The sequence below is a fragment of the Ailuropoda melanoleuca genome, chromosome X (genome assembly GCF_002007445.2).
Source record: "Ailuropoda melanoleuca isolate Jingjing chromosome X, ASM200744v2, whole genome shotgun sequence".
In the NCBI taxonomy this organism is placed as follows: domain Eukaryota; kingdom Metazoa; phylum Chordata; class Mammalia; order Carnivora; family Ursidae; genus Ailuropoda; species Ailuropoda melanoleuca.
Window position 1 is genome coordinate 4,520,570 of NC_048238.1, and position 12,647 is coordinate 4,533,216.

Consider the following 12,647-nt stretch of genomic DNA (forward strand, 5'->3'; position numbering starts at 1 on the left):
GACTCGCTACCCCAAGGCAGGACCATGCTCCTGGCACTGCAAGCTGATGCTGGAACCCACTTTCCCATATTCAGTCAGAGGTGGGCGGGGACCTTTGGAAATACGACAGCCCCTCGTGTATGAGCAGGGTTTTCTCAGCGTGAACCTGAGTACCCAGTTTCCACCTGGAACATTCCTATCCGGGGCCATGCATTCCCATCACCCAAGTACCACACACCCAACGTATATAAGGCCCTTCATTGACAGCCTAGTATCACTGCAGACAAGTGATGCCGCGCACAAAATCCAGACGGCTATCAGATGAAAGAGTGAGGCCCACAGTGACTCTCCTATAAAGTATCAGGAATTTGTATATTAGATTATAAGTTCCCAGCTCAAGCTCCCCTCATCCCTTTACTGTAACTGGCAACTGGGTACTAGGTTTAATTGCATTTAAATGTAGGAGGACTATGAGATACTCCAGGTGAAAGGACAAGGGGAACATGAGTCTTATGTGGGAAGGTAGGAAAGAGAGTCCTTGGCCTTCGGCAGTTGGGGCAACCACGGCTTTGAACATAATTAGAGAAGCAAGTATATACGAGAGAGGTGCCAGGATGTAATTAGTTACAGCCCAACATCTCATTAACAACAGTTAACAACACTTAAAGATCACAAAGCACACACCCAGGGGTATCCCAGGTTTTGTTCTCGTTTCTACGCTCACATTGGCTGCGTTGTGTTGGAAATGGAGTCTGGGGAGAAGGGCATGGTCTCATACATCAGATCCAGCTCGTTCCCCTCATCCCATATATATATATATATCTATAGATATATAGCAGGTATCCACACAAACAGGTGTGTAATGACCGGGGTTTCTCCATCGATAAACACACCATGTCCGGGCACTGCTGTAAGTGTTCAGACCCAAAGAGTCCACAAAACTGACCTAGATCCAAACCTCCGTGGAGAACACGGTCTAGCAGCCAGTGTTTTGCTCACACATTTGCTGCCAGCCTCCGGAGTCAGGCTGAGCCCGTCTGTGCCTTCACAGCGCTGTAAGCATTCCGCCTGCCCCAAGTCCCTACAGGAAAACACAAACCGCATGCAGACACCTTCGCCGGCAATGACCGCCTCTCTGGGAAGTATCACTTATTTATTTCCTCCGAGAACAGCCTGTAATTTTACCTCCGCATATGATGCCCCGCTTTTTTGAAGGACTCAGACCTTTCAAAGGGCGTGAGAGGATTTCGCACACTGACACGTCCAGAGAGGCTGTACCCGGAACGTCAGGCTTTGGTTAAGGAGGAGTCAGAGGGCCCATGGGAAACCTGAGAATGACGAAGGATCCCGACCTGCTCCCTCTGTGTCTGGTCACACGCTTTCCTCCTGGCTCCCAAATCGGTTTCTTTTTCTCTATTTCCATGCAAAACTGAACAAAGCAAAGCTAGACACATGGAACAAGATGGGTGGAAGTCAATGTAGCCGGATTTCCAGATCCTTCCTCCCCAAACCCATGATCCAGCTCTGTGAGTGTGTGCATTGCATGTGGGAAGAGGGACTTCACAATGTCAACTTGAATGGTCTTCCAGGGACTGCCACCAGACAAAGATGGGCCTAGATGGACGGCCATCTGTTTTGGTGTTCTTGGCAGGGTGTCAGCATCAAGGTTTTTGTCTGTGTCCACTGGGAAACCATGGTAGTTTTCTCCATGACGTGCATCTCAAAGTTGCCAGACTTCCAGGCGACTGAAACTCAACATGTGTACATGTCCACGACAGAACTCCTCACTTCTATGAAGCTTTATTGCTTCCTCCACTGCGTAGTTCAGGACAAGCCACTGCTCTTCAGCCAAGGTGGAAGGGAACGCTGGCCACCTCCATCTCCCTGGGTCCCTGCAAACCCCACCATGAACTGAACAGCCTCTGAATCAGCCTCTCCTCTTCCTTCCATGCCAGCCCTCTGTGTCCTTGCAGTGGGGTGTGCGGTCGCTCTCAAAGACATGTATCCACGTCCCGCCCACCTGGAGCCTGTGCATGGGACCTTATTTGGAAAAAGGGCCTTTGCAGACGTGATTACGTCAATAATCTACAGATGACATCATCCTGTATTCGCTGGGTGGGCCTCAAATCCAATGACAGGTGTCCTTCTAAGAGACACAAGAGGAGACACAGACGCAGAGGAGAAGCCATGTAAAGATGGGATGTGGCCACAAAATGACAAACGGAGGCCGCAGGACCTGGCAGAGGCAGGAAGGACCCTCCCCTAGAACCTTGGGAGGGAGCACAGTCCTACCCACACCTTGATTTCAGACCTGTGGCCTCCAGAACAGGGTGAGAATCGTTAAAGCCAGCAGTATGAGGTACCTTGTTCTACCAGGCCCCAGAAATGACCACAGTCCTGGTGTCATGCATTGGACGACCACACGAGCCTCCGAGCCCATCTCCCTATGTGCACATCATCAGAAACACCTTGCCAAAGCACCATGTCCTCCTGGCCCGGGATACTCTCCACCTTTCTTCCCCCTCCACCTAACTCACTCCCTCAGCTCTACCTCGGACCACAAGGTGAATGTTGTCTGGGAGGCACCCTGGGCTGCTGGCCCACTTCCTCTTCCTGGCTCCCAAGGAAACTGGGTCAGCTCAGCGCACAATGGCAATGCGGTAGGATGAAGAAAGTAATTCCCCCCATGCACAGTCCACGGCAGCCCCGACCATGCCCCTGGAAGCATGCGGCTGGATCCATCCCTGCTCTCAGTACCCGGCATTTGAGGGGCCAGTTAGCAAAGCCTGTGGGATTCACAGGCTATCATGCTTTCCTTAAATTGCTTTTTGAACCTAAAACTCGACCCACAAACAAAGCCCCAACAGCAGAAAGTGCCGCCTGTCTTCAGCCCTCTGGACGGACCCATATATAGGCTGGCCGCTTGAGACCACCTCACTATGTTGGATGGCTGGCTGCCTGTCTTGTTCCAAAGACCCAGTGAGCGACTTTAAATGCCTTGATCAGGCTGCTGGCAATCAGGCATGGTCAGCACAACTGGTTTAACGAGACGGCAGCTGAGATATGGCTGGAGCCTTCAGGAAGGGACCAGCTCGTCAGGCTACAACTGGCAGAGCCAGAGATGACTTCCACGTTTGTGTCATGAGCACATACCCAAGCACAAAAACATGCAGCCCACAGGACAGGGCACCACACATGCCACGGATAGAGCTGACGGTTATTTTTATCTGCACCAATGCTCTTTCTCTTGGAAGGTAATTAGGGACCTGTTTATGGCCAAACTGCACAAAGAAATGTAGGAACATTCTAGGGGAAAGATGCTGGTGAGGGCTACATTTTTCATCCAAATGCTCCTGGGTGCCGGGATCCTGCAGTTTCACCCACAGGAGCAGCAGGATTCCAGCATCGCCAGTGGTGTTTGTGGGGTGGTGCAGAACTGCCCTTGAGAAGACCTGCGTTTGGTGAATTGTTGCCTCTCTCTGCAGCTGTGAGAGGAGGCATGAGGCAGTAAGTGTCGCCGTCACTGCCTGAGCTCCCGAGGCCTCCAGTCCGTCCTCTGCAGCATGGGCGATGACAGCACAAAGAGCCTGCCACTGGCAGGCAGAGCTCAGTGACATGACCACCTGCGAATGCTCCCAAGAGTGCGGGACACACGGGAAAGGCTCTCGACACGCACTGGTTCAGTGAGGAAGACACTGAGAGCCTACAGAAAGGCAGTGGCCCTCGGAAGGACGTCGAAATGGCTCCGCAGTATCTAGAAAAAGGTAAGGATTGCACTGTTTTGCAGGTGGGGCAGAGGGTGAGGAAGGGAAGATTTGCAGGTAACTCCCAGTCTGTGTGTGTGTGGCTCACGGGAAGGCCGGAGAGGAACAGACCGGACAGAGAATCCTAGGCTCCATGTGAGATACACGGTGTACCCGGGTAGGGTTGTGTGGTGGTGACGGGGAAGCACTGAACAATGCAAGAGAGAGGGGAGGGCAGACCACAGGGTCAAAGAGTCCTGAAAGCAAGAGCATTCACCGAAGCCAGTTCACAACTGATTTCCAAGACAGAGAAGGGGTCCAAGCCAGTCAGAAATTACAGAGGAAGAGAAAGGCGTGAGGAAGACAGAAGAGGAATGGTCCGCGAAGCCAATGAGACAGATTCCCAAGGACGGAGTGGGAAAGTGGCACCCGACGCAGAAAGTTCCGGAACTGTAAGAAAAGAGTGCCTAGTGGGTGTGGGAACACCGAAGTCTGCTCCCATTCTAGGCACAGCTTCTGTGGGCCGTCAGTGACATGGAACCCAGCTCTTAGGAGCACAGGGCAGTGAGGGAACAGGGCACAGAGTGCGGCCGCCGTTCCAAGAAATGTGGCAGCGCATGGAGATGGGAGAAATGCACTCTGGCCGGACCACCAGGTTGAAGCAGCATCTCTGTTTTCATGTGAAGGGCGGACTTAGCGTGCTGTACGCTGATGCATACGAGCGTTAGAAATAAGGAGCAGCCATGATTCATCCCGAAGAAAAGGCAAGCATCACCTCCCTTGAGAAAGGACGGGCCAGGAACCTGTCCAGGGGGAGGCATCAACGTCGGGAGGACCATTCCCTGGCCTGACCAGAAAGAGGAAACCATGCCGGCAGATTCCTGGGACCTCACTGCAACACAGCACGTGGATGAAGAGGCCACTTTAGAAGGACACCCTCCAAATCCGACCTCACTGTATTGCCAGCCCCGGCAGTACAAGCAGGAGACGGTACGCAGCAAGACGTCCGGTATCACAGATGCGATTACACACACGTGGGAAGTTCTTCAGGCAGACAAGGGCCATCCTCCTACCTAGCGGGGATGTTATTTTACTCGATCTCACAGTGCACGCTGGTGGGATAAAGAGGGCTGCATCATGTGTTCAGAAGATGAGATCTCTTTTGCGGAATCATATGTAACAGTGCAGTAAGGGCGCAGGGTCACATATCAACATGGTCTTCAATCCGATCATTTTTGTACTTGGCTAAGCCTCTGAAGTCCGAGAAGACGTCACACCCCATCTGGGATATGCTGAACCTGCATGTGGCTGCAAGCCTCTCCACAGAGATGCAAAGTTAGGCTGTGGGTTTCTACTCAGCTCTGCATGCAACAAGCTCACTGGGCTGGCCTGCCTCAGTTTCTCTTTAGGGAGGACAAGGTGCTTCAATTCTAAATCTCAAAGTCCAGGAGAATGCCACTCTAAGGAGACAGGAACCTAAGCGTGCCATATGACGAGCTGATGCGTGGTCATCAGAATGTGTGCACAAAGCTCAAAACACAGGATGGCAAAGTGTACAGACTCGGGTGGCCTTAAAGTTTACTGTGCTTACAGGCAGTAATCAATTTAACCAACGGAAATGACTCATGTTAAGATGCGAAGAAGGGAGGGGTGCCTCAGTGGCTTGGCTGGTTAAGCATCTGCCTTCGGCTCAGGTCCTGGAATTGAGCCCCACGGTCCTTGATCTCAGGGTGCTGGGATCGAGCCCCACAGCAGGCTCGATCTCCCTCAATCGCTCCCCTTGCTTGCGTTCTCTCTCTGACAAATAAATTTAAAAAAAAGAAAAAAGACAAAGGAGGGGAACAACAAAGAGATGTAGATTGAAAATAAGCACGCGGTACCGGGCTATACTGAAGTCAGTAAAATGGTGGGTATTTAATGAAATCCGTGAGTATCTGCGGCCAAAACAAAAATATGAGTAACACCTTGCCGTGGGAAACGCTTCTTCAATCACCGTGTAATTTTTGTTTTTAAAAGCAAGAGCTACAGGGTTTCCAAGCTCCCGAAATTCAGGTAAACAAGGGAAGGAGAAGTTTGTATGTGCGTTTGAATCGGTGACACCCCCCGCCCCCCCAGGGCCCTGCTGCCAGAGGTAAGACTGGGCTCAAGGGAGCAGAGAGAAGACGCGGGCAGCAGGGTAAGAATCACCCCATTGGTTCACTCAAGCTCCGTCGAACGTCAAGATTCCTGGGACCGTGGTAGCCTACAGGTAGTGAGAGAGAAGACAAGCCCACGTCCAGAGCTGCCAAAGTCGGCTGACAGGTGCGTGAGAATCAGTCCGCAGAGCACAGGGAGTCGGTACACGTGACAGAGGGGCACGGTCCCCTGGTCTAACCAGTGAGCCACGTGAATGCAGAGGATGGCAGGTGGCCACTTTCTGAAGAAACTCAGGAAGCCGTTATTCCTGTTTTTCACATGTGACCTCCTGACAGAACGTCAGCTTCCATGAAACGTGCTACCACAGGAAAATCTGGTCCTGCTTTCTAAATCCCCAGGGCCTGCTCCCGCTGCACGGTGACAACATGGTGACAACAAGACAGAGAAACGGAGGGCCGCAGACGTATGCATGTGGACAAACCGACCCTAGGTTCCCACAAGCACCCTCTCTTCAGAGTGAGTGCTAACAAGGCCTCCACGTTCCCCGAAGCCCGTCTTTGTGCCTAATGGTTCAGGCCTTCAAGACACATGGGAGCCATGGCCATTGCCTATACATGGTCTCTCAGGCTCCTGAGTTCTCCCCAAAACACCCCACGTGCCACCATGAAGGATGACACTGGGTTCCACAATGCTTGTGAGGACAAGACTTGTCAGCAGGCTAGGACTAGGGCGACAGAACAGACCACCTGCAACAATCTCCCCAAAGAGGCAACGAGGTGCGTCAGCATGCTCTTGCCGGAAACGGCTAAGTCCAGCTGCGCACTGGACATCATCTCCAGGTTACAGGGGATAGAGGAACAGGTAAGGAGACACCAAGTGGAAACAACCAGACAAATCCCAAATCCCGAACCAATGAAGAACATTCCATAATGTAAGCGGCCTGGACTCTTCCAGAAGTCAACATCGTGGGGGAAAACAAAGGTTATGTGACTGGGGAATGGGGGGCCTTTTCTGATTTTTAACAGGATAAAGGGACAGAACTACCATGAGGAACCGGTTTGGAAAACACTAGAGCATTTTCAGCTAGACCAAGAGGACATCCTCACCTCCATGTTCCAATGCAATCATTACTGAGAAACCTTTTCTTCTTTTTTAAACTCAAACTGTCTGCTTCATAAAAATACTATCTCTCTGCTTCAGGCAACATGTTTATTGCTCAAGCCATTTCTTCTGGAAATGGTCTGGAATGTCCGCTCTTCTTCTTTGCCCCTTTCTGTACTTGAGAAACATCCTTCGGGTGCTTCCTGTTCAATGCACAGCTCTGTCCCTATCATCCCCTTGCCGTGTTTGTTATCAAGTTACACACAGATTTCACTCACCGTGGTTTATGGTGACTGGACTCTGAGACGAAAAGAAGAGACTTGTGCTGAATCCCGTACAGCACCTGGCCACCACATAGTTTCTGAACAGACGAGGATGAGTGAATGCACGCCTCTTGAGCCACGCCGTCCCCCACGGTGACCACCAGCCACAAGAGGCTACTTAAATGTAAAGTACAACTAAATCAAAGGGGAAATTCAGTTTCTCAGTTGCACTCATCACACGTTACGGACGCAGGGAGCACGTGTGGTTCCTGTCCGCAGTACAGACAGACAACATTCCCACATGGCAGGCAGTTCTGCGGGATGGACAGTACTGGTCTGAAGAGCAAGGACGTGAACAGTTCTCATCAAGGACACCCCACTTCCCTTACGTATACAGGGTGTGGAGAGTTGGGATTTCAGGACATGAGAGGGAGGGAAGTCTGCTGCTTAGTTTGGCTTTCATCCCCAAAACCTCAAATTAGCTCAGATGTGCAAACTATGATTCTAGTCTTGTTCTCATTTCCTGTAGAGACAGGACAGTCTACTGGGGTTTGCACAAACTTTGGTTTGCTCCTGAATCTCTCCCCGACTAGCCACATCATCTGCGAGATTTTTAAGCAGAGCATCCTTGATCACAAAGGGGACTATACCTTGATCTAGCTCTTAGGCCCACGAGTCAATGGCTACCAACTCCCCAGCCCAGCCCAGCAGCACAAGCAATGCCAATGAAACTGCCCGCCAGGCAAGGGTGGGTGGAGGTGACCATCCTTCTCCCAGACAGGGGTCCCTCTTCGTGCAGACACTCTTCCCACTGACAATTAGCTACTGACTGCGACATCACAGGGAAGGATGTGAGGGAGCCAGAGCATAAATGAAGGGCGTGAGGTGCCTGCCGAAGGCTCACAAGGTAGGCTACGATGTGCTAGAACGGCAGGCCACCTCTACAAAGCCAAGGGGGACAACGCTTGTCGCACAGAAGTGACAAATTACTACGTTTTCAAGAAAATTCTCCATACGTGCCCTGGAGGCAGTTTTAACCACAGAGATCTGCACATTACAGCCGACTGGGCCCTCACCCATTTTAACACAGTTCAGTGAAGGTTTTCACAGATCAAATGCTCTCATGATTAGTCACTGGTAGACACATACACTCGCCAGCAGGAAATGTATTTCCAAATGTAATCCACTCTGGTACGACATTCTATGTTCCAGCGATGGGATGTGTCTGAGTCACTTTTTAAATACCTCACCCCAAGGTGTGACGCGTCACATGGGCATCTATGTAACGAGTGCTTTTAGTGGACATTTCTTAGGGGCATTATTTTCCCTGCTCTTTTACAAGGCCTTACATCTGCACCTACTCCTGGAAAATGACAGAGCGTAATGTAAATCACAGTAGTTAAAAAAAAAAAAATTGAAGTAAACGGCACATCATCAAAAAGACAAGAGAGACCAAAGAATCCCCGAGGAACAGCCCTTCCAGAAGGAAGAAGGAACAAAGTTAAAACTGGATCATGAGAAAATAGGAGGATGGTGGTTCTCCCACGACGACAGTATCTGTGAATCTAAGGGCCCGACAAAGCACACTGCGAGGTGCGGGAATGTAGGAGAACGCAAGGACAGGGCATCCCACACCTGCAGAGACAGGCATCTGCTGCAGAGTGCAGTCATCTTGCCGGCTGCAGAAACTCTCGAGTATCAGCACCACTTTGCAACGTGGATCTCGATCCCTTCTCAATTATTCTCCAAAGAGGAGCAGCTGTGGTGACCACTAACTGCAAGAACAAACTTGAGGGGGACACAGTTCAGGTCTAGTAGAAAGCATCCCCAAAAGGGACGAGTTTACCAGCTTCAGCCTGTACTTTGATGGTGGTATTGCTGACGAGTGTTCTGCAACATACAACAGAGTCTCTTTTTCCGGGAGGGTCCTTCCTCAGGGCCCCCACCAGCACCTTACTCCAAACCAAGAAAGTCGGACTCAGGGCTGCCTTTGGTGTGGGCTTTTCTCTGTCGCCAGGCCTCCAACTGGCCTCCAAATTGCAGCAGCCTTCTTTGCAAAGGTGGAAGGAACTTAAGCTTCACCCAGCAAGCTGAACTAAAACCCCAGCACGTGGTATTAGCTGCCAGGGGAGCAGGGCAGAAAATGTGAATGGCAGCCCCTGGAATGCAGCATCAGACCCCAGGACACACAACAAAGGGGCTTTCCACAATGCAGACTATGCATGCCCTGATGATCTCACGCACTGTGCACTGAGGATTATCTCAAGCACCGATTATCTCAGGCACCCAGGACAGGGTTCTTTCTCGGCAAGCTCCAGGGCAGACGAGAAATGCATACAAAGGCACCTCAACAACGCTTTGTTCTGCTCTACCTTTCTGAGGAGCTGTCAGGACCCTGAGAGCGTCAGAGCACAAAAGAGAAGAACCACTGGATACTATGAAAAGCTCCTTGTCTCCACTTTAAAAATCTCTTGCATATCACGTGGGGAGTCAGATGACAATGTGTTTTGGTTCCTGTGAAAATTAATATGGAGCATGCACTAACATTATAGAAGGAAATTCTATTTCTGTCATCAGCTTCCTTCATGCTCCAGGGTGGAAAGAAATTAGCCTAGGCGACGCAAACAGGAGGAGAACCACATTGCGACACGGATTCTGACCATAGACTGAGCACGGCAGTGACGCAGTCCAGTTAAGCAGCGACTTTCTGAGCTCACTGGGAGTCACAAAAGGTCCTGCACCTCCCCGAACCTACGGGCTGTCCGGAGCCCCAGACAAACATGCACCTGCAGGTCTCAGGTGCTACTATTTGGCAGGTCGGGAACTAAGGGAGCACAAAGACGTCCGGCACAGGTCATGTACTCTAGTATGCAAAGGAGAAGCCAAGCATCACCCATTGAAATCCTGGAATCTGTGCTTATGGAGACGTGGTAAATTATAATAAACAATGCAAATATTCTTCTCATGGCCTTGCCCAGACCTATCTCTTATTATTTTCTGATTTTTAAGAAGGTAAAGGTAAGCTCATTTTTCTTCGCAAATTTTTTAACGGATGTTAAATAACCACCATCAGATGCCTAGAAAATACGTTTTATGTGCACTACATTTTACATATTCCAACGTTCTGAATATTCATAACATCCACCCTCCCCTCTGCCTGGCCCTGTTATCAATAGCAGACATCATGGGTTGCTTCCTAAAGCCCTTCACTGGACCGTCCAATACAACAGGCATTCACCCCATGGGGCTAAGGAAATGTGGCTACTTTGAGCTGAGATGTGCTTACGTGTAAGACACACAGATTTCAGAGACCAGGTCTCAAAATGAGTGTAACAGACCTGGGGAATTTCTACATTGATGTGTTGACTCACAGTATTTTGGATATGTTCAGATAGGAAAAAACTAGATCATTCAAGTTCGTTTCATCTGTGCCTTCTTGCTTCAGTGTTGCTGTGCAATGTTTTATGCAGCCCTATTTCTGTTAGACAGCACTGCTCAGCACAACAAACGTCTTGTCTTTTGAAGAGAATGGGCCCACCCCTTGTGCTCCTAATTTCAGTTATTTACGAACTAGATAATCTTCCCTATCCAGGTGCCGAGATACTGTTGAATACCTGTCATCTTCTTCCTTCGAAATCTTGTCCTGGTTCGTAAACAATCTCAGTCCCCTTTCCTCTTTTTCTAAATGGCATTTGAGAACCAAAATTATTACCTGAATCATAGTTGATTGTTACCTTGTGTCAACAAACAACAGAATCCGAAAGCGTTGTTCCAACTATTTCAATTGTACTGGAAAGTGCCCTGTCATTGTCAACATTTCTACAAAAATCTCCACTTACTTCCTCATTCTCCTCTGATTACACAAGCTTCTCCGGAATATAAGCATTCCCCATGAAACTAATTGTTTTCAATTTCATTCCCCCCCGCCCCCAGAACACCAGTCCTGGGGGCTACACTGGCAAATGGAACTTCTAGGGGAAACGCATTCGCAATTCAAACAAGCAGACCTACTGCAAAAGGACTCATTATGAATTGATGGTAGAGGGTTACGCAGACACCAGACACTCGGGATGAAGTCAGGCGCTGAAGAACTAGAGCGGGGGTAACTGGCTAGACCAAACGACATAAAGCAGTACATTCTGGACAGCGGTGTTTTACACAAGACAGTTTGTAAAAGAATGGAATAAATGATTTCCAAGAAAGTTCTGCAAAACCTACTACCTCCAAGAACACTTAAAACAGAAAGGAGGAAAAAAGGGCAGAAAATACGGAGAAAATCTTCCCAAATGACATAAATTCTGGGTTCTCTGACCAGTTCAAAGGATTGGGTAACAGCGCCTGGGACTAGACCGTTAAGGGGCCTTACCTAGCTAGTGGAGCCCCTGCTTAATAGCTACCCGTGCAGGTACCATGGTCACATATGCCACATTCATGGCTTCAGGGAACAGCTGTGTCTGAATCTGGAGTCAGAAGCAAGCATCCAGCTCATTTAGAAGTTCAATAACTTTAATTTTAATAAGACATCTCGGTTGCATTAATATTTATGAGACACCCACAACAGGTTCTTTGAACCTTCCATTAGAGGGCAAGGAATGTATTTGACAATTTAACTTCCTGACCACCTGAGCAGGAAAATTCATGTCTACAAACTATACTTATGAATCCCAGAAGGTTTCTGAAATTGAGTCATTTCAGATTTAGTAGCTGCATACGCTGTTCTCTGCAATTAGTGACCTCTATGGGGAGTTTTTTTTTCTTCCTTAGGAATCCATCCGTCTCTATCTCTGGGATCATAGAACCAAGTGACTGTTTTTTGTGTGCCTTAAAAAAAAAAAAAGTCTTAACTACCACAGAACCACCTAGCAAATGATCAGCAGCGGGGCAAGGTCTGACCAGGTCAGATGAACACATCACTTATATTTAAAATCAGATCGATCTGGACTCATTCCTCAGCTTTGTTCCTTCTTTGCTGTGCGACCTTGGGCAAGAGACTTAACCCCTCTGAGTTGCGGTGTTTGTTTTCATTTGTGAATGCAACTACTTTCTCCTACTCTGCAGGGTTTTAGGACAGGAAGCGATAATGTGTCAACATCTCCACCAGGTCAGGAGTCTACATAGGGCGTGCGGGCATTTTTACAGTTCCAAGATGGTTTCTGGAGGCTATGAGATCAGAACACTATAACTTCATGGGGTTATGATGTTGATGGGTAGCGCTCAGGACAGTTCTCTGCTGATTTATGCATTGAGCGTTTTCTTCCTTGAATTCCACTTGAACTTTTCTTTGCCGGTGACCTTCCTGCCTCTGACCATCGACTATCAATCGCACTGTTTGAGAGCACGTAGAAGGACTGACATTCCTTCTAATCAACAGCACAAGCCAGCTTCTCGAACTTTCATGCACTTGGGTCAAAATGCAGAGTGCGAT

The 12,647-nt window shown here is 49.3% G+C and overlaps 1 protein-coding gene across 1 annotated transcript in view; it reads right to left on the reverse strand.

Annotated features, from left to right (window-relative positions):
• PUDP (pseudouridine 5'-phosphatase) overlaps positions 1 to 12,647 on the reverse strand; it is a 94,165-nt gene that overhangs the window by 80,669 nt on the left and 849 nt on the right. The gene's annotated exons all lie outside the window — the stretch shown is intronic.